Below are 24,566 nucleotides of genomic sequence, written 5' to 3'. Positions count from 1 at the left end.
ATCCACCCTGTCATACGCCTTTTCCATATATATATATATATATATATATATATATATATATATATATATATATATATATATATATATATATGTGTATGTATATATATATATATATATATATATATATATATATATATATATATATATATATATATATATATATATATATATATATGTCGTGCCGAATAGGCAGAACTTGCGATCTTGGCTTAAATAGCAACGCTCATCTTGCCATATAGGACAAGTGAAAATTTGTGTATGCAATAATTTCGCCAAAATCATTCTGAACCTAACGAAAAAAATATATTTCACTGTGTTTGTTTAGTATTAAATTATTGTAAACAAATCTAAAATATATTTAGTTGGGTTAGGCTAAAATAAATTGCGCTTGTTATAATAAGGTTAGGTAAGTTTTCTAAGTTCCTTTTGGTGCAAAATTATAATTTTTTACATCAACATTAATGAAAAAAATATATCTTTAAACGTATAAGAGAAAAGTTTAGAAAGAACTTAATTTTAAGTGAGTTCTTGCTAATTGACCAGTTTTACATATTCGGCACGACATATATATATATATATATATATATATATATATATATATATATATATATATATATATATATATATATATATATATATATATAATGTCGTGCCGAATAGGCAGAACTTGCGATCTTGACTTAAATAGCAACTCTCATCTTGCCATATAGGACAGGTGAAAATTTGTGTATGCAATAATTTTCCCAAAATCATTCTGAACCTAACGAAAAAAATATATTTGATGTGTTTGGTTAGTACTAAATTATTGTAAGCGTATTTAAAATATATTTAGTTGGGTTAGGCTAAAATAAATTGTTCTTGTTATATTAAGGTTAGGTAAGATTCTTCTGGTGCAAAATTAAAATTTTTTACATTAACATTAATGAAAAAATATATCTTTAAACGTATAAGAGAAAATTTTAGAAAGGACTTAATTTTAAATGAGCTCTTGCTAATTGACCAGTTTTACATATTCGGCACGACATTATATATATATATATATATATATATATATATATATATATATATATATATATATATATATATATATATATATATATATATATATATTAACTATGCAAGACAAGCCATGGGGGTGGAAATCTGTAGCTCAAGTACTTTCACACTTCTCAGTGCAACATCAGGAGCTGTGGAAACGTGGACGGTGACACATCCGCACTACACTAACCTGAGAACTCTCCATGCTTTAGTTGCTCTCCTACAACGTTACACAGCTCCTGATGATTCACTGAGAAGTGTGAATGCACTTGAGCTTCAGATTTCCACCCCGTATATATATATATATATATATGCAAAACAACCACTCTGAAAGAATAGATAAATTCCAAGCGCTTTCGTGACTACTCACATAATGTGAGTAGTCACGAAAGCGCTTGGAATTTCTCTATTCTTTCAGAGTGGTTGTTTTGCATAATCTGAAATCACCTGTTTACTGTGATCTTATTGCATATATATATATATATATATATATATATATATATATATATATATATATATATATATATATATATAAATGCAAGGTAGTAGGTTGCAGGCAGCAACCACTCAGGGAAGTACTACTGTCCTACAAATTGAGTGTGAAACGGAAATCTGTCATTGTTCTACATGATGGTAGGATTGCTGGTGTCTTTTTTTCCGTCTCATAAACACGCGGGATGCCAGGTGTATCTTGCTACTCCTACTTACACTTAGGTCACACTGCACATGCGTGTAAACGCATATATACATACATTCCCATTTCGGGTTTCTTCTATTTTCTTAATAGGTCTTCGTCTTCATTTCCTCGTACCTCCGTGGGGAAATGGTACATAATTTTTACTCTGTAAGCCTTGCGTGTATAAGAGGCGAATACAATGCCGAGATTAAGGGGCTAGTAACCTTTTCTCCTGTATAAACTACTAAATTTAAAAAGAGAAACGTTCGTCTTTCTTTTTGAGCCGCCCTGCCTAGGTGGGATACGGCCGGTTTGTTGAACATGTGTGTGTGTGTGTGTGTGTGTGTGTGTGTGTGTGTGTGTGTGTGTGTGTGTGTGTGTGTGTGTGTGTGTGTGTGTGTGTCTGTGTCTGTGTGTGTGTTTGTGTGTGTGTCTGTGTGTGTGTCTGTGGGTGTGTCTGTGGGTGTGTCTGTGGGTGTGTCTTTGGGTGTGTGTGGGTGTGTCTGTGGGTGTGTCTATGTGCTGTGCCTAATAAATCGAATTGGTCATGTAAGTTGAACTCACTTAAAAATTGAACTTTTACACATATCACGATATGTTTTTCATTAACAATCACGTAAATATTATTTTTTGACCAAACCTTGCTTAGAAACCTTACCTAACCTTACCTAATCTAATGTATTTTTTAGACATTCCACTAAACATGTAGATAAATTTAAAATTCTTTAATTTTAAATTAAACCAGTGATGTATGTTAATTCCTTTTGTTCTGATTGATTTTCGCAGATTTATAGAGTAAACTGTCTCACTGTTTTTTTCGGTAGCAAGGACTTACTTGTCAGGCGTAACTTGCCTACGTTCCACCTGTGGCTTTTTCCTTAATAATGACACCGCCTGTGACTGCTTTGCCTCACCTGTCTGCAGTATATAAGCCTCTTCTCCGGTCCAAGTCGGAACGAAAAATCGTCATAAGGTTCTTTCTCGTATATGCGAGTTATTTCTGTATTTTTAACAATATTTATTGACTCCAGGCTGGGGGATTGATTACCTCATATTAATTCTGATTTTTCACCATTCTTCTCTGTATTGGACTGGGGAAACCATTGCCTTTAGTAGCGTTTCCGCAGTAAATATTTATACAAGTGTCTCAATCAACGTAACAGTTCTCTGGACCATTTATCTACAATTTATTGCTTCGTATATAGAGGTTACAAAAGCGTAAGAAATCCTTGTCTACATGTATCGCCGGCTCAAAATTTTCAAGTTCGGGACCTTTCGTATAGTGGGCGGCTAGAGAATGGCTGCAGAAAAATGAGGGATTTTCCTCCTTGTCAAACTTACAGCAATCATGTTCGTCACACGTTGCAAAATAGACGGGACACCCTCTGAAGCTCACTGAAAGTATTTCGTCGTTTTTTCACCAGATAACTTGAGAATGAATCCACCTCAACCTCCCATCGAGTATATATCCTAGCAAAAACAATGGTTACTATTGTTATTGAGTAGTCTAGTTCCCTATTTGCAATTTTAAAAGTTTCTGTAATTTTGCGATCGTTCTGAAGGACTAACAATCAGATGAATTTGCACTAGATGTTGTAAGATTTTTTTTTTCATATTTTGCCATTTGCTATTGTGTAGTCATAGTTCAGCTTTTAGACGCCGTATCACAGTATGTAAGTATTCAATGAAATATTACCTTCGAGAGCAATGATGGTAGTAATGTTATTATATCAGCCTGAATAAACAGAAGAATCCTCCTTGTGTAGGATTTTTTGTCATATGTTAACCCACTTTGTGAAGCTTAAAGCTTAGCTAAATGAACACGGACACAACTAATGTGACATATTTGGAGAAATGTTTCGCTTTCCAGGAGCTTCGTCAAACCGCAAACGCTTGACAAAGCTCCAGGAGAGCAAAACGTTGCCGTAATAAAATGTCACATTAGTTGTATCTGTGCCTATTTTCCTAACCTTCTGTCGGTAATTCTACCATTATTACTATTACGAACACAGGTAAGAATGGCCCGTAACCTGGTCGTAATGGCAGTAATATTTAACTTGTATTTCTTTCACCAGATACATATATTTATACAATTATGTACACTATGTACAGGAGTTGAATATAAGTGTCCCACGGTGACAAAGAATGATAAACAGAAGCCAGAGAGAGAAAGCACCGTAATCAACCAGCTGCTAGGCAAGTCCGGCAAATGCTGACCGCAAGTGAACCACGTGGCCTCAGCATCCGGCGGGCTCACCTGTGATTTTACAGTAAAGCAAGGTACTGATTAAACGACAGGTACCCTAAAAATCGTTAAACCCTTAGCACCCGGTTTCCTGGTTGGGAGGCACCCTATACAAGAGTGTGCACATACGCTGAATAAATTGTAACATACTCTTTGCATGCCTCACTAAGTTTATAAGGTCATTTTTCAGAAAACGTTTCGGTCCTGGGAACTTGATCACTTATCATTTGAATGAGACATCCCTCTGCTTGTCTGGTCTACTTCATGCTGCGCTGTGTCACCCTCTCCAGTTTAATGGCTAATATGACTCTGTTACAACTATTATTATTATTACTATTATTATTATTATTATTATTATTAATATTATTAGTTTTACCGGTGAACTTTGCAAACTATTATATGCCATATTATAAGATATATCTAAATCTATCCACATCACTGGCAACAAAATAACATTTTCTGGTGTCTTTGTGCACTAACCGCGTGCACGGGATATTGTTGAATTATATGTTTATACTGAAAAATCATTTACGAAATTCTAAATTTTTTAATACCTTCATTTTTTTATTATTATAAAACATTTTTTATACATAGGTTTGTTAATTAGCCAGAAAGCTGATATCAAAATATTTCATCTAAGAAAAAAACAATTAATTTTTTTAGTAAGACTCAATGAAACCATTTTTAAATACTGTAAAAAAAAAAAACACCCTGTTATATTAATTTTTCTCAATATTTAATTATCAACATTGTGAGCATCATGCAGCCCAGGAGAGATAATTTCTGTAACTTGGCATAAATCTCACCCTGTATCATCAAGCTGGTAATGACTGCATCAAATTTTGAACGATAGTAGAACATTATTAATGAAGCCATTATCCTGGAAGAAAATGATAGAAATTCTGGAAGATACAGGAGCATTATTAATGGTAGCATTATTAATGATAACATTATTTGTGAAAAAAATAACAGAAAATTCTGGAAGATAGCAGAGCGTTATTAATGATAGTACCAAATTGATAATGTCAACAAATCTGGCTGCTCAGAACGTTCAGTGAAAAAGGCCGGTGAGAACTTTTAATAAAGGAGTAAATCACACACTCCACCACACCCTTATTCTATCAAACACTCAACAACACACTCCACCACATTTTACTCCACCAAGCACTCCACCACAAATACTGAGCCACACACTTCACTCTCATTCCATCATACATTCAGATACACATTCCACGACACACTTCTCCAGCCAAACACACTTCACCAAACACTTACTCAAACACACACTACCACATACTTACCCAACCAAACACACTCCACCACACACTTTCCCAACCAAACACACTCAACCACACACTTTCCCAACCAAACACACTCAATCACACACTTTCCCAACCAAACACTCCAGCATACACTTATTTTGCAAAACACGAACACACACACACACACACACACACACACACACACACACACACACACACACACACACACACACACACACACACAGAAACACAGCAACAAACAGAAACACACACACACACACACTCACACACACACATACACAAGCACACATAAGAACGCACACACACACACACACACACACACACACACACACACACACACACACACACACACACACACACACACACACACGCACACATACAAACACACACACACTCACACACACATATACACACACATCCACACACACACACACACACAATCTACACACACACACGCATACATAAACACACACACAACTTAGTTACTTTCTGTGTTTTATAAGTAGAATTGATAAGTGTTAGAATTACTATTGGTAGTTTTAGAATTACTGGTATTATTACTGGTATTTATTAGCAGTATGAATACTTAGAAGTGGGGGCACACATACACACACACACACACACACACACACACACACACATACACACACACACACACACACACATACACACACACACACACACACACATACACAGGATTTCACACCTTCCTGCGAAATGACCTGATAACCCTCCCTCTAACACTCCACTATCCACTATCCCCCATCTCTCTCTCTCTCTCTCTCTCTCTCTCTCAATACCTATCTCTCTCTCAATACCTATCTCTCTCTCTACCTCTGCCTATCTCTCTCTCTACCTCTCTCACTACCTCTCTCTACCTATCTCTCTCTTTGTCTATCTCTCTCTCTCTCCCCTCTCCCATCTCTTCCCTCTGACATCTCTCCCCCTCTGACATCTCTCCCCCTCTAACATCTCTCCCCCTCTCATTATCTCTCCCCTCTCCCATTTCCCATCTTTCTCTCTCCCCTCTCTCACCCCCTATCCTCTCTCTCTCCTCTCTCTTCCATCTCCCCCTCTCTCCCCTTCTCCCCAGTCTTTCCCCCTCTCTCCCCCTTCTCCCCTGTCTCTCCCCCTCTCTCCCCCTCTCCTTGCCCCTACTCTCTCTCCCCTCTCTCCTCTCTATCTCTCTCTCTCTCTCTCCTCCCTTTTCCCTTCTCACTCTCCCCCTCTCTCTCCTACCTTTCTCTTCTCTCTCTTTCCCTCTCTTTCTCTCACTCTCTCTCTCTCCCCTTTTCCCTTCTCACTTTCCCCCTCTCTCTCTCCTTCTACTTTTCCCTTTTCTCTCTTTCTCTCTCACTCTTTTCTCTTTCAAAAAAAGGAAAAAAAAGTAGGAAATAAAAAAAGAAAAAATGGCGGGGACTCGCAGGAACCAGGGATCAGATGAGAAGGGTACTGGTAGGGAGGAGTGGATGGAGGAGCGGTGGAAAAGGATGGAACAAGAGTGGGAGAGAACATTAGGAGAGCTTTCTGAAAAATGGAGACAGCTTTCTGTGAAATTAGAAAAGAGGTTGGAGAAGGAGAAGAAGAATTGGGAGGCACAAGTCGAAACTGCAGTAACCAGGATAAGGGTCTTAGAAGATGAGATAAACAGGCCGAAGCAAGTTACAGGGGCACTGACCAGAGAAGACACAGCATATGAAGTTGAGAGGCCGAACAGGAAGGAAGGAGATATGAATTATGCTAAGGTCATATCAACCTGCCAAGAAGGGCCAAAGAGTGAATGGGGAGAGCAGCTGGGTGCAGGTGGAGAGGGTGATAGGTCAAAAGCAGAGACACAACCATGCTACCAAGAGCCACTGGAAAAAACAAGGGAGAAAATGACCACGTACAGACAGGAACCAGAGTCACAGAGGGAGAGGCAATGAGAGGAGGAATGGGCAAAATCAATGTTTATCCATGGGCTTCAGGAGAGAGAGGAAAGGACACACACTGAAAGACGGCATTCAGAAAGAAAGGAGATTGAGAACATCATCAAGGAAATAGGTGAAGAAGACATGGACATGATTGTAAATTTTCAGAGAACAGGGGGGTACTTCAAGGGGAGAAAACGACCGATCAAGCTGATTCTCAGGACAGAAACAGTGAGGAACAGGATCCTCCAAGAGAAACCACGGTTGAAATACTTGGAAGAGTACAAGAGGGTGTTCCTAGACAGAGACAGAACACAAACAGAACGACATCAGCTGAGGGAGAGGACAAAAAAGTGAAAAAAAGCTAGGAAAGGAGACAAGGATGGAACCAGCAGAGGTCAATCAGAGCAGAACAATGCAGCAAGGGCAAGCACACAGAACTATCCTCAGAACCCCACAACCTATCACACCATCCCAACACAAACTACAATCCACACTCACAGCTTCTACCCAACACCCAGCTATAGAATCCCACAGTATGCTACCAGGTCTCCCACCCTCACAGGCCCCCCAAACCACAGTGTTGGAAAGGAAACTGAAGGTATGGTACACAAACGCTGATGGAATAAGAGTTACCATTAATGGAGTGAAATCTGAATGGGGATTAGTCACTAGTGGCGTTCCACAAGGATCAGTTTTAGGCCCTCTCTTGTTCATATTTACATTAATGACCTTGATGAAGGGATTACGAGTGACATGAGTAAGTTTGCTGATGATACAAAGATAGGCCGTATAATTCACTCTGAGGAGGATATCAATGAACTCCAGGAGGAACTGGACAAATTAATGTCTTGGTCTGAAAAATGGCAGATGAAGTTCAATGTGGATAAGTGTAAGGTACTAGTCCCTGGTAATGAAAATAACCCTCGAAGCTATAATCTAGGTGAAGTAGAGCTTGATCATACAGAATGTGGAAAAGACTTGGGAGTCATGGTAAGCAGAAATCTATAGCCAAGACAGCAGTGCCTTTGTGTGCGCAACAAGGCCAACAGATTACTTGGATTTATTTCAAGAAGTATAAGTAACAGAAGTCCAAAAGTTATTTTACAGCTCTATACATCACTAGAGAGGCCTCATTTAGATTATGCTGCTCAGTTTTGGTCCCTTTACTCCAGGATGGATATAGACTCATTAGAGATACAGAGAAGAATGACTAAAATGATTTACTGTGTAAGGAACCTCCCGTATGAAGATAGACTTAAAGCCTTAAATCTCCACTCTCTAGAGAGGCGTAGAATGAGGGCAGATATCATAGAAGTGTATAAGTGGAAGACGGGCATAAACAAAGGAGATATTAATAAAGTACTGAGGGTGTCGTACCAGGTAAGAACCAGAAATAATGGATTTAAGTTGGATAAATTTAGATTTAGAAAGGACATAGGTAAGTACTGGTTTTCTAACAGAGTTGTAGATGCGTGGAACAGTCTTCCCAGTGGGGTGATAGAGGTTAGGACCTTGGGTAGTTTTAAGAAGAGATTGGACAAATATATGAGTGGGAGGGGATGGGTTTGATTGATGTCATTCCGTACGGGAGTTATTTCTTGGGTAGCTTTAGGTAGAGGTCGTTTCGATAAGGACCTGCCTCGCATGGGCCAGTAGGCCTTCTGCAGTGTTCCTCCATTCTTATGTTCTTATAAGTGGGAGGAGTGGCATGAAAGAGTCAGATGCATCACCGGACATCATAGCTCTCACAGAAGCCAAGCTAAGAGGTATGATAACAGATGCCATCATTCCAACGGGATACCAGATCCTGAGGAAAGACAGAGGGAACAGAGGGGGTGGAGGAGTGGCACTGCTGATCAAAAACTGATGGAATTTTGATGAGCTGGAGGAGACAGCAGAGAAGCAAGCGATTACATAGCGGGAACGCTTAACTCTGGAGGTCCCAAGGTGGTAATTACAGTGATGTATAACCCCCACAGAACAGCAGGAGGCCAAGGCAAGAGTATGACGAGAGCAATAGAGCGATGGTTGACACACTCGCTGCAGTGGCCAGAAGAGCTCATGCATGCAGGGCAAAGCTCCTGATCAAAGGCGACTTTAACCAAAAGGAGATCGATTGGGAGAACTTGGAGCCACATGGGGGCCAAGACACATTGAGGGCTAAGATGATGGAGGTGGTAATGGAAAACTTCATGTACCAACACGTAAGGGACACTACAAGAGAGAGAGGAGAGGATGAACCAGCAAGACTGGACTTAGTATTCACCTTGAGTAGTGCATATATTGAGGACATCACATATGAAAGACCCCTTGGGGCCAGCGATCATGTGGTTTTAAGCTTTGAATACACAGTAGAGCTACAGGTGGAGGGGGAAGCAGGAAGGCCAGGACGAATGAAGCCAAACTACAAGAAAGGGGACTACACAGGAATGAGGAACTTCCTGAACGGGGTTCGGTGGGACAGAGAACTGGCAGGGAAGCCAGTTAATGAGATGATGGAAAATGTAGCAACAATGTGCAAGGAGGCTGTGGAGAGGTTTGTACCGAAGGGTAGCAGGATTAATGAAAAAGCCAGGATGAGCCCATGGTTCACCCAAAGGTGCAGGAAGCAAAACCCAAGTGTGCTAGGGAATGGAAGAAATATAGAAGGCAAAGGTCCAGGAGAATAAGGAGAGCAGTCGTAGAGCCAGAAATGAATATGCACAGATAAGAATGGAGGCCCAACGACAATATGAAAACGACATAGCAGCGAAAGCCAAATCTGACCCGAAGCTGTTATACAGCCACATCTGGAGGAAAGCAGCAGTCAAGGACCAGGTAATCAGGCTAAGGAAGGAAGGAGGAGAGACAACAAGAAATGACAGTGAAGTATGTGAGGAACTCCACAAGAGATTCAAAGAAGTGTTCACAGAGGAGACAGAAGGTGCTCCAGAAAGACGGAGAGGTGGGGCGCACCACCAAGTGCTGGACACAGTACACACAACTGAGGAAGAAGTGAATAGGCTTCTGAGTGAGCTAGATACCTCAAAGGCAATGGGGCCGGATAACATCTCTCCATGGGTCCTGAGAGAGGGAGCAGAGGCGCTATATGTACCCCTAACAACAATATTCAATACATCTATCGAAACAGGGAGATTGCTTGAGGCATTGAAGACAGCAAATGTAGTCCCAATCTTTAAAAAAGGAGACAAACATGAAGCACTAAACTACAGATCAGTGTCACTGACATGTATAGTATGCAAAGTGATGGAGAAGATTATCAGGAGAAGAGTGGTGGAACACCTAGAAAGCAATGATCTCATCAACAGCAGCCAACACGGTTTCAGGGACAGGAAATTCTGTGTCACAAACCTTCTGGAGTTCTATGACATGGTGACAGCAGTAAGACAAGATAGAGAGAGGTGGGTGGATTGCATTTTCTTGGATTGCAAGAAGGCGTTTGACACAGTTCCACACAAGAGATTAGTGCAAAAACTGGAGGACCAAGCAGGGATAACAGGGAAGGCACTACAATGGATCAGGGAATACTTGTCAGGAAGACAGCAGCGAGTCATGGTACGTGGAGAGGTGTCAGAGTGGGCACCTGTGACCAGCGGGGTCCCACAGGGGTCAGTCTTAGGACCAGTGCTGTTTCCGGTATTTGTGAACGACATGACGGAAGGAATAGATTCCGATGTGTCCCTGTTTGCAGATGACGTGAAGTTGATGAGAAGAATTCATTCGATCGAAGACCAGGCAGAACTACAAAGAGATCAGGCTGCAGACCTGGTCCAGCAATTGGCTCCTGGAGTTCAACCCCACCAAGTGCAAAGTCATGAAGATTGGGGAAGGGCAAAGAAAACTGCAGACGGAATACAGTCTAGGGGGGCCACAGACTACAAACCTCACTCAAGGAAAAAGATCTTGGGGTGAGTATAACACCAGGCACATCTCCTGAAGTGCACATCAACCAAATAACTGCTGCAGCATATGAGCTCCTTGCAAACCTCAGAACAACATTCTGACATCTTAATAAGGAATCGTTCAGGACCCTGTACACCGTGTACGTTAGGCCCATATTGGAGTATGCGGCACCAGTTTGGAACCCACCCCTAGCCAAGCACGTAAAGAAACTAGAGAAAGTGCAAAGGTTTGCAACAAGATTAGTCCCAGAGCTAAAGGGTATGTCCTACGAGGAGAGGTGAAAGGAAATCGACCTGACGACACTGGAGGACAGGAGAGATAGGGACACATGATAACGTCATACAAAATACTGAGAGGAATTGACAAGGTGGACAAAGACAGGGTATTCCAGAGATGGGACACAGCAATAAGGGGACATAGTTGGAGGATGAAGTCACAGATGAATCACAGGGATGTTAGGAAGTATTTCTTCAGCCACAGAGTAGTCATGAAGTGGAATAGTTTGGGAAGTGATGTAGCGGAGGCAGGATCCACACATAGCTTTAAGCAGAGGTATGATAAAGCTCAAGGTTCAGGGAGAGTGACCTAGTAGCGACCAGTGAAGAGGCGGGGCCAGGAGCTAGGACTCGACCCCTCCAACCTCAACTAGGTGAGTACACACACACAAAACAAATGTTGGATGACATACAACTGAGGAGGAGGTGCAGAAGCTGCTAAGTGACCTTGATACCTCAAAGGTGATGGGATCGGACATCTCCCCGTGGGTCCTTAGAGAAGGAGCAGAGATGCTGTGTGTGCCACTAATCACAATCTTCAACACATCCCTCGAAACAGGGCAACTACCTGAGGTATGGAAGACGGCAAATCTAGTCCCCATATTTAAGGAGACAGAACTGAGACACTAAACTACAGACCAGTGTCACTGACGTGTATTCAAAGTCATGGAGAAGATTATCAGGAGGAGAGTGGTGGAGAACCTGGAATGGAGCAAGATTATAAACGACAACCAGCACGGATTCATAGAAGGGAAATCCTGTGTCACAAACATTCTGGAGTTTTATGACAAAGTAACAGAAGTAAGACACGAGAGAGAGGGGTGGGTTGATTGCATTTTCCTGGACTGCAGGACGGCCTTCGACACAGTTCCTCACAAGAGATTAGTGCAGAAGCTGGAGGATCAGGTGCATATAACAGGAAGGGCACTGCAATGGATCAGAGAACACCTGACAGGGAGGCAACAACGAGTCATGGTACGTGACGAGGTATAACAGTGGGCGCCTGTGACTAGCGGAGGCCAACTGGGGTCAGTCCTAGGACCAGTGCTATTTTTGGTATATGTGAGTGACATGATGGAAGGAATAGACTCAGAAGTGTCCCTGTTCGCAGATGATGTGAAGTTAATGAGGAGAATTAAATCAGATGAGGATCAGGCAGGACTACAAAGAGACCTGGACAGGCTGAACACGTGGTCCAGCAACTGGCTTCTCGAATTCAACCAGCCAAATGCAAAGTCATGAAGATTGGGAAGGGCAAAGAAGACCGCAGACGGAGTATAAGCTAGGTGGCCAAAGACTGCAAACCTCACTCAAGGAGAAAGATCTTGGGGTGAGCATAACACCGAGCAGGTCTCCGGAAGCACACATCAACCAGATAACTGCTGTAGCATATGGGCGCCTGGCAAACCTGAGAATAGCGTTCCGATACCTTACTAAGAAATCGTTCAAGACACTGTACACTATTTACGTCAGGCCCATACTGGAGTATGGTCAAGCACATCAAGTAATTAGAGAAAGTGCAGAGGTTTGCAACATGTTTAGTTCCGGAGCTCAGGGGAAAATCCTACGAAGAAAGGTTGTGGGAAATCGGCCTGACGACACTGGAAGACAGGAGGGTCAGGGAAGACATGATAACGACATGCAACATACTGCGTGAAATATATAAGGTGGACAGATGCAGGATGTTCCAGAGAAGGGACACTGAAACAAGGGGTCACAATTGGAAGCTGAAGACTCAGACGAGTCACAGGGATGTTAGGAAGTGTTTCTTCAGTCATAGAATTGTCAGAAAGTGGAAAAGTCTAGCAAGTGATGTAGTGGAGGCAGGAACCGTATATCCCTTTAAGACGAGGTATGACAAAGCTCAGGGAGCAGAGAGAGAGGACCTAGTAGCGATCTGTGAATAGGCGGGGCCATGAGATGAGTATCGATCCCTGCAACCATAATTAGGTGAGTACAATTAGGTGAGTACACACACACACACACACACACACACACACACACACACACACACACACACAAACACACACACAAACACACACACACACACACACACACACACACACACACACACACACCCACACTCATGTTCTCCGAAACACATTGAATCACCCAGACAATCCAACAATCAGTCTATAGTTCATTCGAGACAGACTTCACGTTCGTTCTGCAACAAAATCATACCGCATCGTACTTCACTATACAATCCACGTTGCACTCAATTCACTATTCTATTAATATACCATACACTCATTTCACCACACTCTCATTTCACTCACATAGTTTACCATTCACTCACCCCTCATCCACTTATCTAATTCCCTCCCAGTTACATACTTTCTCCCTCTGTTCTTGCTTACTCCTTCCCTTCATATAGTTAGTTTAATATGTTTATTATGCACCCCATACCCATCCTGTGGGCGGTAGTCAAAAGATTACAGAGGTACATAATTGGTCCAGGGACTGGACTCCAAAGTTTTGATAGCTGAGCAAGTTACAGAGGTAATGAACTCACAATTTACAAATGTAATGAACTCACAATTTACAAAGGTAATGAACTCACAATTTACAAAGGTAATGAACTCCAGGTAAGTCTGGTCACAATCATGACAAGTTACAAAGGTATTTACAGATTACAGAGGTACGTAATGGATCCAGGGACTGGGCCCCCAAAGTTTTGATAGCTGAACTAGGTACAAAGGTAATGAGCTCACAAGTTACAAAGGTAATGAATTCTGTAGAATGGTTACTTACGTTTATACTTTGGCTACAATCATGAACAAATTATAGAGTAATGAGCAATTCACACTTCCACACCCGGTCACAACTGTAATGAGTTATTGGTGCAAATATTGATTGTTGAGTCACACACACCACACACACACACACACACACACACACACACACACACACACACACACACACACACACACACACTTTAGTTTAATATCTTTATGCACCCTATACCCATCCTGTGGGCGGTAGTCAAAAGATTACAAAGGTACATAATGGGTCCAGTGACTGGACCCCAAAGTTATGATAGCTGAACTAGTTACAAAGGTAATGAACTCCAGGTAGATCTGGTCACTAATCATGGCAAGTTACAGAGGTAATGAATCAGCTTCACTCCTATACATGGTTACAGTCATGAACAAATTACAAAGTAATGAACCACTGATACGTCCACACCTGGTCACAATTGTAATGAGTTATAAATACAAATATTAAGTGGATCATACACCCACACTAGTGCGCGCGCGCACATACACACACGAGGGCGCACGCACGGACATGTGCACACGAGCGTACAAATATATGCATACACACAAGGACGCACACCCACACACACACACCCACACACACACACACCAACACCCACACACACACACCCTCACACACACCCACACACACACCCTCACACACACCCACACACACACACCCACACACACACACACACGCCCACACACGCACACACACACCCACACACGCACACACACACCCACACACGCGCGCACACACACACACACACACACGCACACACACACACACACACCCTCACACACACCCGCACACACACCCTCACACACACCCACACACACGCACGCGCACACACACACACACACACACACACACACACACACACACACCCACACACACACACACACACACACACACACACACACACACACACACACACACACACATGCACACATGTGGTAATGCTTTATTTACAGCTAGCAAAGTCAGGGTATTTCTCCAGAATGGTCTGCAATATACCACTGTGGATAAAATACTTAGCCATTTCTTGAACACTTCTGAGTGAGTTGTTTCTAAATTCATTAATTTGATCACACTCCAGTACATAATGACGCAATGTGTGACAATAGTCCATCTGGCAAAGTTTACATTTCGTTTGGTCTACATCTGGTGGTGGTGATTTAACCTGCCAAAGATACTTGTAACCCAGCCGGAGCCGGGCAGTAGTGACATCCAAGAGTCTACTTATCTTGTTGGATGCACCATAGACATGTGGCTCCTCCTGCATGATGGAATGATGATAGATGGACTGACTTGTGTCAATCTCCCTAAGTCTTAAGTCAATAAAGTTCATTTGAAGTTCTTTTCGTATTATTGTTCTCAAACTGCTAAATGACAACCCAAGATTGTAATCTACTCCCTCTTTGAAAGCATACAGCTTAGCCAATTTATCAGTTCTATCATGCATCTGAAGACCAATGTGAGATGGAATCCACAGCATGTGCACTCTGACTCCACTGTCCACAATCTTACCATATCTATGTCTGGCTTCTGACAAAAGCATGCCACAATTTATACTTAATGAGTTGAGAGCATTTATGGATGACAGAGAATCAGTTACAATTAAAGTGTCAACCTTAGATACATGGACACATTTGAGTGCAAGGAGTATGGCAAACAGTTCTGTTTGAAGGGTAGAGGCCCAGTTATTGATGCGTGCTCCAATTTCTTTATGAGAGCCATCACTCTGTGTGACAACAGCAGGACTACCAGCTGCACCAGTGGACTGGTGAACAGAACCATCGACGTAAATAATTTGTGAAAGATTGTTCTGTGTGACTAAGTTATCAATACAGCTTAAGGCATCATGTTTGGCTTCAAGACGAAGCTTTGGTTGTGATTTAAGAAGAGTTTTCGGGGGAAATGGAGGAATGGTAGTTTGGAATGGGGTAATATCCCATGGAGCAGGGAAATGTCTCTGTTGTCCAACTTGATATAGATCATGTAGCTGGTTCATGCGGAGGTCGGTTCCAGTTTTTTCGATCCATCTGGAAGGATGTTCACCAGTGCTGAGGAAAGTTTGGAGGGCTTCTGTGCAGGGGTTTGAATGGGCTAGCCTAAGCATATTGACCCCAATAAGGATATTTCTTTCAGTAACACGATCTCTAATGCTTGGAATATTAAGTTCTTTCCGCATATTTAAAATTTTGGCAGTACGAGGGCATCCTAGGATGATCCTCATTGCTTCGTTTTGCAGTTTTTCCAGCCCTCCAAGCTTCCAGTCAGACACGAGTGCAAGTAGTGGCGCTGCATAATCAACCAATGATCTAATATAAGCAAGATACATCATTTTCACAATTTTAACATTAGCACCATACCTGGGATGAAAACCTGCCACAACTCTAAGTGCTCTCAGCCTTTCTTTGTATTGGCGACAAAGTCTCGTTACAACAGGTCCAAGTAGTGGAACCTCAAAGCCTAGATACCTGTATCTGCTCACATATTCTAGAAGAGACCCATCATGCAACTGGATCTGACGAACTGTGCCTCTCTGCCGAGGAGGACGCCTGTTTAGTATCTTTGTTTTATCCCCTGAGATTATTAACCCCAGGTCCTGACACGAGGCTAAAACATGATTAAGAATGTTTTGGGTGTTGGAGAATCCGGTAGTGTGAATCATTATGTCATCAGCAAAACTAACCATATAATGATGGGGCTGGCTAGGCATGGCATTAAGTAAGGCATTAATCAAAATGTTGAAAAGGGTGGGACTAAGCACACCTCCCTGTGGGGTTCCTAATTCAAAATCTTTAGTTACACTTCTATGTCCCTGGAACAACACAGACGACTTTCTGTTGGACAGGTAACCTTTAATCCAGCGGAGAAGCCATCCTCCAACATCCATTCTGGCAAGTTCACTAATGATTACATGTCTGTTGGCTACATCAAAAGCGGATTTAAGGTCAAGGAACGTAGTGTATGAGCTGTCAGTGTGCAGAGTGAGAAAGGTGGTAATGCAATGATGCACACTCCTTCCATGCATGAAGCCATGCAACCGGGGTGACAAGAATTCCTTAATTCTGTGCATAAGACGATTAAGAATCATCCTTTCAAATGTTTTACACAAGCAGCTAGTAAGGGATATTGGGCGAAATGAGTTTTGTTGATTGGGCTTTGGAATGGGAATAATGAGGCTATTGGTCCATGATTTAGGGAGCTCCCCAGTGACATAACTCATGTTATATAATTCAAGTAAAGGATTACCTGGTACTCGACACAGCAATCTGAGTATGTTGTAAGTAATACCATCCTCACCAGGCGACGTGGAGTTGCCCTTAGTTAGTGCTGCATCAAGTTCATAATTAGTGAAAGGAATGTTGCAGTCATCTGCCTTGCTGAGCATAAAGCAAACAAGTCTCTCCCTTGCATCATATTTGTCCATTAATTTCGCCTGTGTGGTACTGGGAAGACTGTCATAGCTAGATGTAGCAGCCCAAGCACTGACTAACTCATTCGCCCTATGCAAGGGATGAGGGTGCGCGATCTGCCCAGTTCTGTTACCCTTAATTGTATTTATGTCCCTCCATGCCCGGCTAAGTGGGGTGTGAGCATTGAGACCATTGACAAATTGTTCCCAGTCTGTTTGCCGCAGCTCTGTCATACGCTCTCTGGCAGCAGCAAGGGCAGTTTGGAAGAGGCTCAGCATTTCAGGGGTACGATGGTTTCTATAGGCTAGGCCTAGTCTGCGAGCAGTACGTTTCAATGTTCGAAGTTTAGAATCATTGTAATAGGTATGATTTTTATAAGACTTATGATTATTATGGAAGTCATTTGGATTTAGAGTAGTAGGAGGTTTCAGAGGCGGCTCTAAGAAGTTCTGAATACTGCTCACAAGGTCATTGTTAAAAGTCTCGACAGAGGTACACTCATAGGAATTATACCAGTCAGTCACATGTGCAACAAAGTCATCATGTTGATCAGGGGAAACATTAAGACGTTTCCGTTTGAATATCCCACCAGGGAGAATAGTATTACCAATATATAGAGAGGTTAGCCTTGGGAAATGATCAGACGCTATATCTGTTACAATGGAAGACTCACAGCTGGCAGAAGTAATGTTGAAGCCAAGACACAGATCAAGGACACCTCCATAGATATGTGTGGGTTCAAGGTCACCTACAATTTGCACATTATCATGACTGTTTAAGAGTGACAACAGTTGATTGCCATTACGATTACCAAACTGAGAGTTTCCAATGCTTTTGTGTCTTGCATTATAATCACCAATAATGAGAGTAGGTTCAGACTGAGCACAAGTTGGGAGCTCCAAGTAATTAAACTTATCAGCAGGAGCATACAAGTTAAATATGTTGAGAGCAGAGTTCCCAATATAAATCCTAACACCGTGATACTGTAGCCCCTCTGTTTTCTTATGTGCAAGAAGTTGATGGGGAAGTGATTTTTTAATATATAGAACACAAGAATTAGTAGATTTGAGGTTATATGCAACAAACGATGGCAATTTAGGGGGTTGGGATTTTTCAGGGACTCTGCACTCTTGTAGACACACAATATCAATGGATTCAGTGGTTACTTTATGATGCAGGTCAGAAAATCTTTTTCTAAATGACGCAATATTCCAACTTAAAATGGATAGTTTATACGAGTTTGGTTCCATTATAAAAGTCCAGGGATAGTTTTCAATTTCTCAGCAAAATGAAAAAACTTACTAAATAACAAACAGACATAATCAATATCAATATCATCAGTATTATCCTTATCCATGAGTCTCCTAAGTGCACTTCCATTAGTGAGACCTCTTGGGAGTCTTTGTACACAGAGGTCACTGCGCTCTTTGTCTGTGAATGTATGGAAGGTGACACTATCCCTCGCACTCAACTCTCCGCTTTTATTACACTCATCACTATCATCACATGTATCACTTCCCTTATCATTATGACCAGTGATACATACACCATTATCAACAACCGGGTCATCTCCACACTCAGTATCTATCAATACATTACACTCATCAGGTTGACTATCATGATGGCCTTCACTGCCCTTATCATCTTCACTGTGATTGTAAACACCACTATCAGATTCATCGTTTTTGTGATTATTAACACCACTGCAATCATCAGTTTGTTCATCATCACCACACTCATTTTCATAATGGCTGACTATCTGTGGGTTGATGTACTCATTTGCAACCTCTGTAAGTTTTTCCTCGTGGTGCTCAAGTTGTTGTTTCAAACACCATTGTTGCTTCTCCAGTACTGTTATGCGCAGCTGCATGTTGTGTACCACCCCAGCAATACTAGCGTCATCAGGAAGTATGAAGTCCCGATCAGCTGAGTCAGGTGGCTGACTGACAGCTGACTCAGCCAGACAGATGGTGTCAACACCAGCAGCATTACTAGTGTTGATAGCAGACGTGATCGTGCTCTGTTGATGTACTCCCAGAGTGACTCGCTCAACCATATTGTCTGAGTTCAGGCATGGGTCAGTATTCAGACATGAAGTATCTGGTAGGCCTATTGCCTCATCATGGGGGGTGATGGGTGAGGCGGGAGCTCTGCGGCTGGCGATGTGGGCAGCTTTCGCTCTGCAGTCAGCATGAGCAGCTGTGACTCCTGGAGTCTTACAATTGATACATTCTAATGCAACGGTCTGGTGTTTTTTGATCATATCATAGCACTGGTGAGAAGGATGGGCCTTGGCACACACTGCACACCAGTGTGACTTAGATGAGCATTTCCAAGCAATGTGACCCCAGCGCTGACACTTGTAGCATCTACGGTGAGGTGCTTTGTACAAAGCTATTTTGTAACTCCTGTTAAGCGCTGCACGAGAGTAGATATATGATGGTGGAGTCCCTTGACCAATCCACTCAGCCAATATCAGATCATTTGGAAGTCGACGAGGGTTTGCAACTTGATCTGACAACAGGAATTTAGGATCCATGTACTTATTGACATTGTGGATAACAATAAGTACTTTAGGTGATCTTGGTGGGGCAGCTTGGCGTTGGATGTTAGCATATTTATGAGTAAGAAGTTTTTCTATGAATGTTGGGTCGTTAGTAACAAAAACGTAATTATCCTCGTCATGACGAAAGCGAATCCGAAGGTTTTTTTCTGGGTTGTCTAATGAAGCTTCGTAAAACCATCTAAACTTGACCTCAAACTCAGTGTTAGCAGGGAAATCAAGCCTAACCGTTCTGCAATGGTTGTTGTTGCTCTCGTTGTTTCTTGCAGCAAGTCTCCTTTGAAATCCTCTTTCTTTTTTCAAAGCTCCCTTACTTCTAAAACGTACGAATTCGCCTTCACCATCATTTACTTCGTTCACATCCATAGGTCACTTTTAATTCAGCTGCTTGAGATGGAAGAGTTAGTCTGTTACTTTTGGGTCAGTGAAACCGCCTTTATTCCATAAGAGAGAAGGGACAAGGAAGGGATATTCACCTCGCTAGACACAGGCAATATGGGTGTAGTGGCCTGCGGGTCGCAGTGCGATTTTCAAGGTCATTCACTGGGCCCACAGTCGTCTCGAGAGTTACCAACACTGTACTATATCATATCCAAAATCTTGACAACCTGGCAGAATAAAGTCATGCTAAAGAAAAAAAATAACAAAGGAGCAAACTAATGATAGAATCTGGTTTTGGTCTCCCTTTCTAAACTCAACTATATAATAAAACTCTCCATTAAATAAAAGGAAATTAATTAACGAAATAGGCTTACAGAGTGGCAGTCTTCATTATCATGCAAGCACGCTTGTGTGTGTTGGTCTGTGCGTAGGCGTGAGCCGAGCGAGCAAAGTGGATGAGCAAGTAATCTAGCAAGTAAGCAACTAATCTGGAAGACAAATAATGTAGCATGCAAATAATCTTGCAAGCGTGCATGTAATTTAGCAAAGCAAGTAAGTGAACAAGGAAGCAAGTAACCCTGAATGTAAGCAATCTAGCATGCAATCTAGCAAGGACACAAATCATCTAGCAACTAAGTAATTTGCAAGCATGCAAGTAATGTAACAAGCAACTAAATCAGAACCAAATCAGAATGCAGTCTAGCATGCAAGTAATCTAGCAAACATGCATGTAATTTAGAATGCAATCATGTTATTTAGCAATCAAATAATCCAGCAAACAACTAATCTTGCAAGTAAAAAGATAGCAATTAAGCAAATGAACAAGTAAGCGAGTAAGTTATCAAGATATCAAGTGAGCAACGAATCTTGCCAACAAAAGGACAGTTGAGGTGAATAAGAAATATGAATGAGGAATGAAAAACGCCATGTATGCAAGGTATGCCGCGAAACAATCACTACGACCCCAAAAAAAAAAAAAAAAATACCCAGGAACTTTCTAATGAACTTAGATTGCTTTATATTATTTTTTATGGTAGATGTTTGGCACAACTGAAAACAGTTCTCGTTCCTTAAGAAATAGGTACAACAAGCAGTGTCAAGACTCACGAAATCGTAATAACACGATTGTAAACCAAGGAAGGGATGGTGCTCGAACTCACTTCAAGTGAGTCATAAAACTCCAGGCCAGAGCGTAAGCAGTGTCAATATTTTTCCCACATTACTTCTTCTTCTGCTTCTGTTTCGAGTTTCTGTTTCTATCGTTAGAAGTGTAAGCATAAATTTGGATCTCAGTCTCGCACAGTTATATTTGTGAAAAGTAGTCGAAATTTCTTTTAAGATAGAATTCTTTAAGTTTCCTATATAAATATAATATATATATATATATATATATATATATATATATATATATATATATATATATATATATATATATATATATATATATATATATATATATTTTGGGGTCCACCTCTGGTGTAAATTGTGGGACCCATAGCCTCGGAGAAGTGAATAAAAAGGCTTCAAGGAAGAATATTTGGATTTCTTCCTGAAGCCATTTGACTATTCCACTTCCCCTACCACCCCATCTTTTAAACTATTTTTTTTTTACCAATAGGAATATTTTATTACATAATATGGTACAGAAGATTTAAGAGATACATTGTTGATATAAAGGTGGCATATACGGTACATGTTGTTACGTGTGTATCACCGATTATAAGGCGAAAATCTCATCAAGCTCCTCAGAGCTGGGGCGTGTGCCCAAAATGCAGCATGCATTACCCCTTTGAACAGCCGCACTGAGCCGCTGGAACAGAAAACTAACTGCCCTGGGATCCCTAGTTACCCTGATGAGTCTTTTTCCCAGCTCCTTAAGGAAATTAGATGCACTCTTTCCCCATATATATATATGTCGTGCCGAATAGGCAGAATTTGCGATCTTGGCTTAAATAGCAACGCTCATCTTGCCATATAGGACAAGCGAAAATTTGTGTATGCAATAATTTCGCCAAAATCATTCTGAACCTAACGAAAAAATATATTTCACTGTGTTTGCTTAGTATTAAATTATTGTAAACAAATCTAAAATATATTTAGTTGGGTTAGGTTAAAATAAATTGTTCTTGTTATAATAAGGTTAGGTAAGTTTTCTAAGTTTCTTTTGGTGCAAAATTACAGATTTTTACATTAACATTAATGAAAAAAATATATTTTTAAACGTATAAGAGAAAATTTCAGAAAGGACTTAGTTTTAAATGAGTTCTTGCTAATTGACCAGTTTTACATATTCGGCACGACATATATATATATATATATATATATATATATATATATATATATATATATATATATATATATATATATATATATATATACACACAAATATATATCAACTTAATATTGTACATTACGGAAATAAAGATTACCATTGTCGTTGTCAATAGTTTGATAAGAAATATATGCAAAATATATAAAAATAAATGTAGTAAATAATTACAAAGTAAAAGAATAAGCCTGATACTTACATCAGTAAATAACAAGAGGCAGATGCATCTATAGAGAAAGACACTTCTGCCTCTCTTGGGAGAGTTGCTTCTGCCTCTCTCCACACAAGACAGTAAAGAGCAGCCACAACCAGGGAGCGACCACTGAATTTTTCTTAACACATAAAATCTCAGGAAAAATGCTTCGGGGAAAGTATATGTAGAACATTATGTTCTGGATCTTAAACTTTGGACTTTACCAATTGTTTTTGAAGAGGAGAAAACAAATGTTTGAAAAGGTAATGATGAAAAAATAAGTCACAAGGAAGGATGGTAAGAAACATGATGGAAGCTGGGACAGAGAGGATGGGGGTAAAGGGTAAAGTAAGTACCGATGGAGAAAATTGAAGAAAAGGAAAGAGAAATAAAAAAATAACTTAAGAGAGACTGTGAAGCAGAGCGAATGTGTACATGAGTGTTCGCCAGCTACAGGAAATTGAATTCTCCAGCACTCTGAACCATGCCAATTTTTTATTTTTTTCTAGATGTGCTAATTTTTTGTGTATAACTCGTTGCAAGTAGTCTTGCAAGAGGCTTGTCTTCTGGTTGAGCCGCGCCAAGCCTTACCTATCTGCGTTACACAATTTAAAAGCAACAGAAATATATTTGCTTCTTATCATGCTATATCGAATGTGATTCGTGTTAGATGTATGTAATGCAAAACAAGTTCCAACGATTTATATAATACGGATACCTGGAGAACAGACTGATCTTTTGAAATTCATTCGGATAAGACAGGGAATCACAAGCTCACGTTCAAACTCACTCATCAAGTGAATGAACAAGAAAACATGAAGAGAGTTTTCTTTATATGAGATAATTTTTCACTTTAATGGAATATCTCCAATATAGTGGAAATTATTACTATTTATTCTTCAGGAAACATCTCATGGCGTCGGTCTTACTCATAATGACTCGTTCATAAGGCATTTAAACACTTAAAAGTAATTGTGGCCTTGATAGCCATAACACGTACTCCAATTTGTAGTTGAAAGTTATTATAACTTTCTTTAATGTTGGGGTGTGCTGGAAGACGGATGTGAACTAAACACAAACACATACACGAACACAAAAACATACACACACATATACACACGCATACGCATACACACACACACATACACACACACACACACACACACACACACACACACATACACACACACACACACACACACACACACACACACACTCACACACAAAGGGATAGCAGTAGGGGACGGGGGAGAAGGTGGAGAAGACAGGTCCCATGCAGAGGCACGACCATACCACCAAGAGTTACAGGGAAACAACAATGGTCATGTTTAAATGGGGCCCAGAGGCACAAAGGGAAAGGCAATAGGAGAAGGAGAGAGAGAACTCAGTGTTTATTCATGGGCTTCAGGAGAGTGAGGGGAGTACACACAATGAAAGACAGTAGGAGAAAAACAGGAGATTGAAAACATCATCAAAGAAATCAGCGAGGAGGACGTGACTGAAATAGCAAATTTTAAGAGAAAAGGAGGGCATTTGAAGTGAAGAAGTTGGCTAATCACACTAATTTTCAAGACAGAAACAG

Source organism: Cherax quadricarinatus, chromosome 19, assembly GCF_038502225.1.
Source record: "Cherax quadricarinatus isolate ZL_2023a chromosome 19, ASM3850222v1, whole genome shotgun sequence".
NCBI classification, from domain to species: domain Eukaryota; kingdom Metazoa; phylum Arthropoda; class Malacostraca; order Decapoda; family Parastacidae; genus Cherax; species Cherax quadricarinatus.
This window is presented reverse-complemented; position numbering follows the sequence as displayed.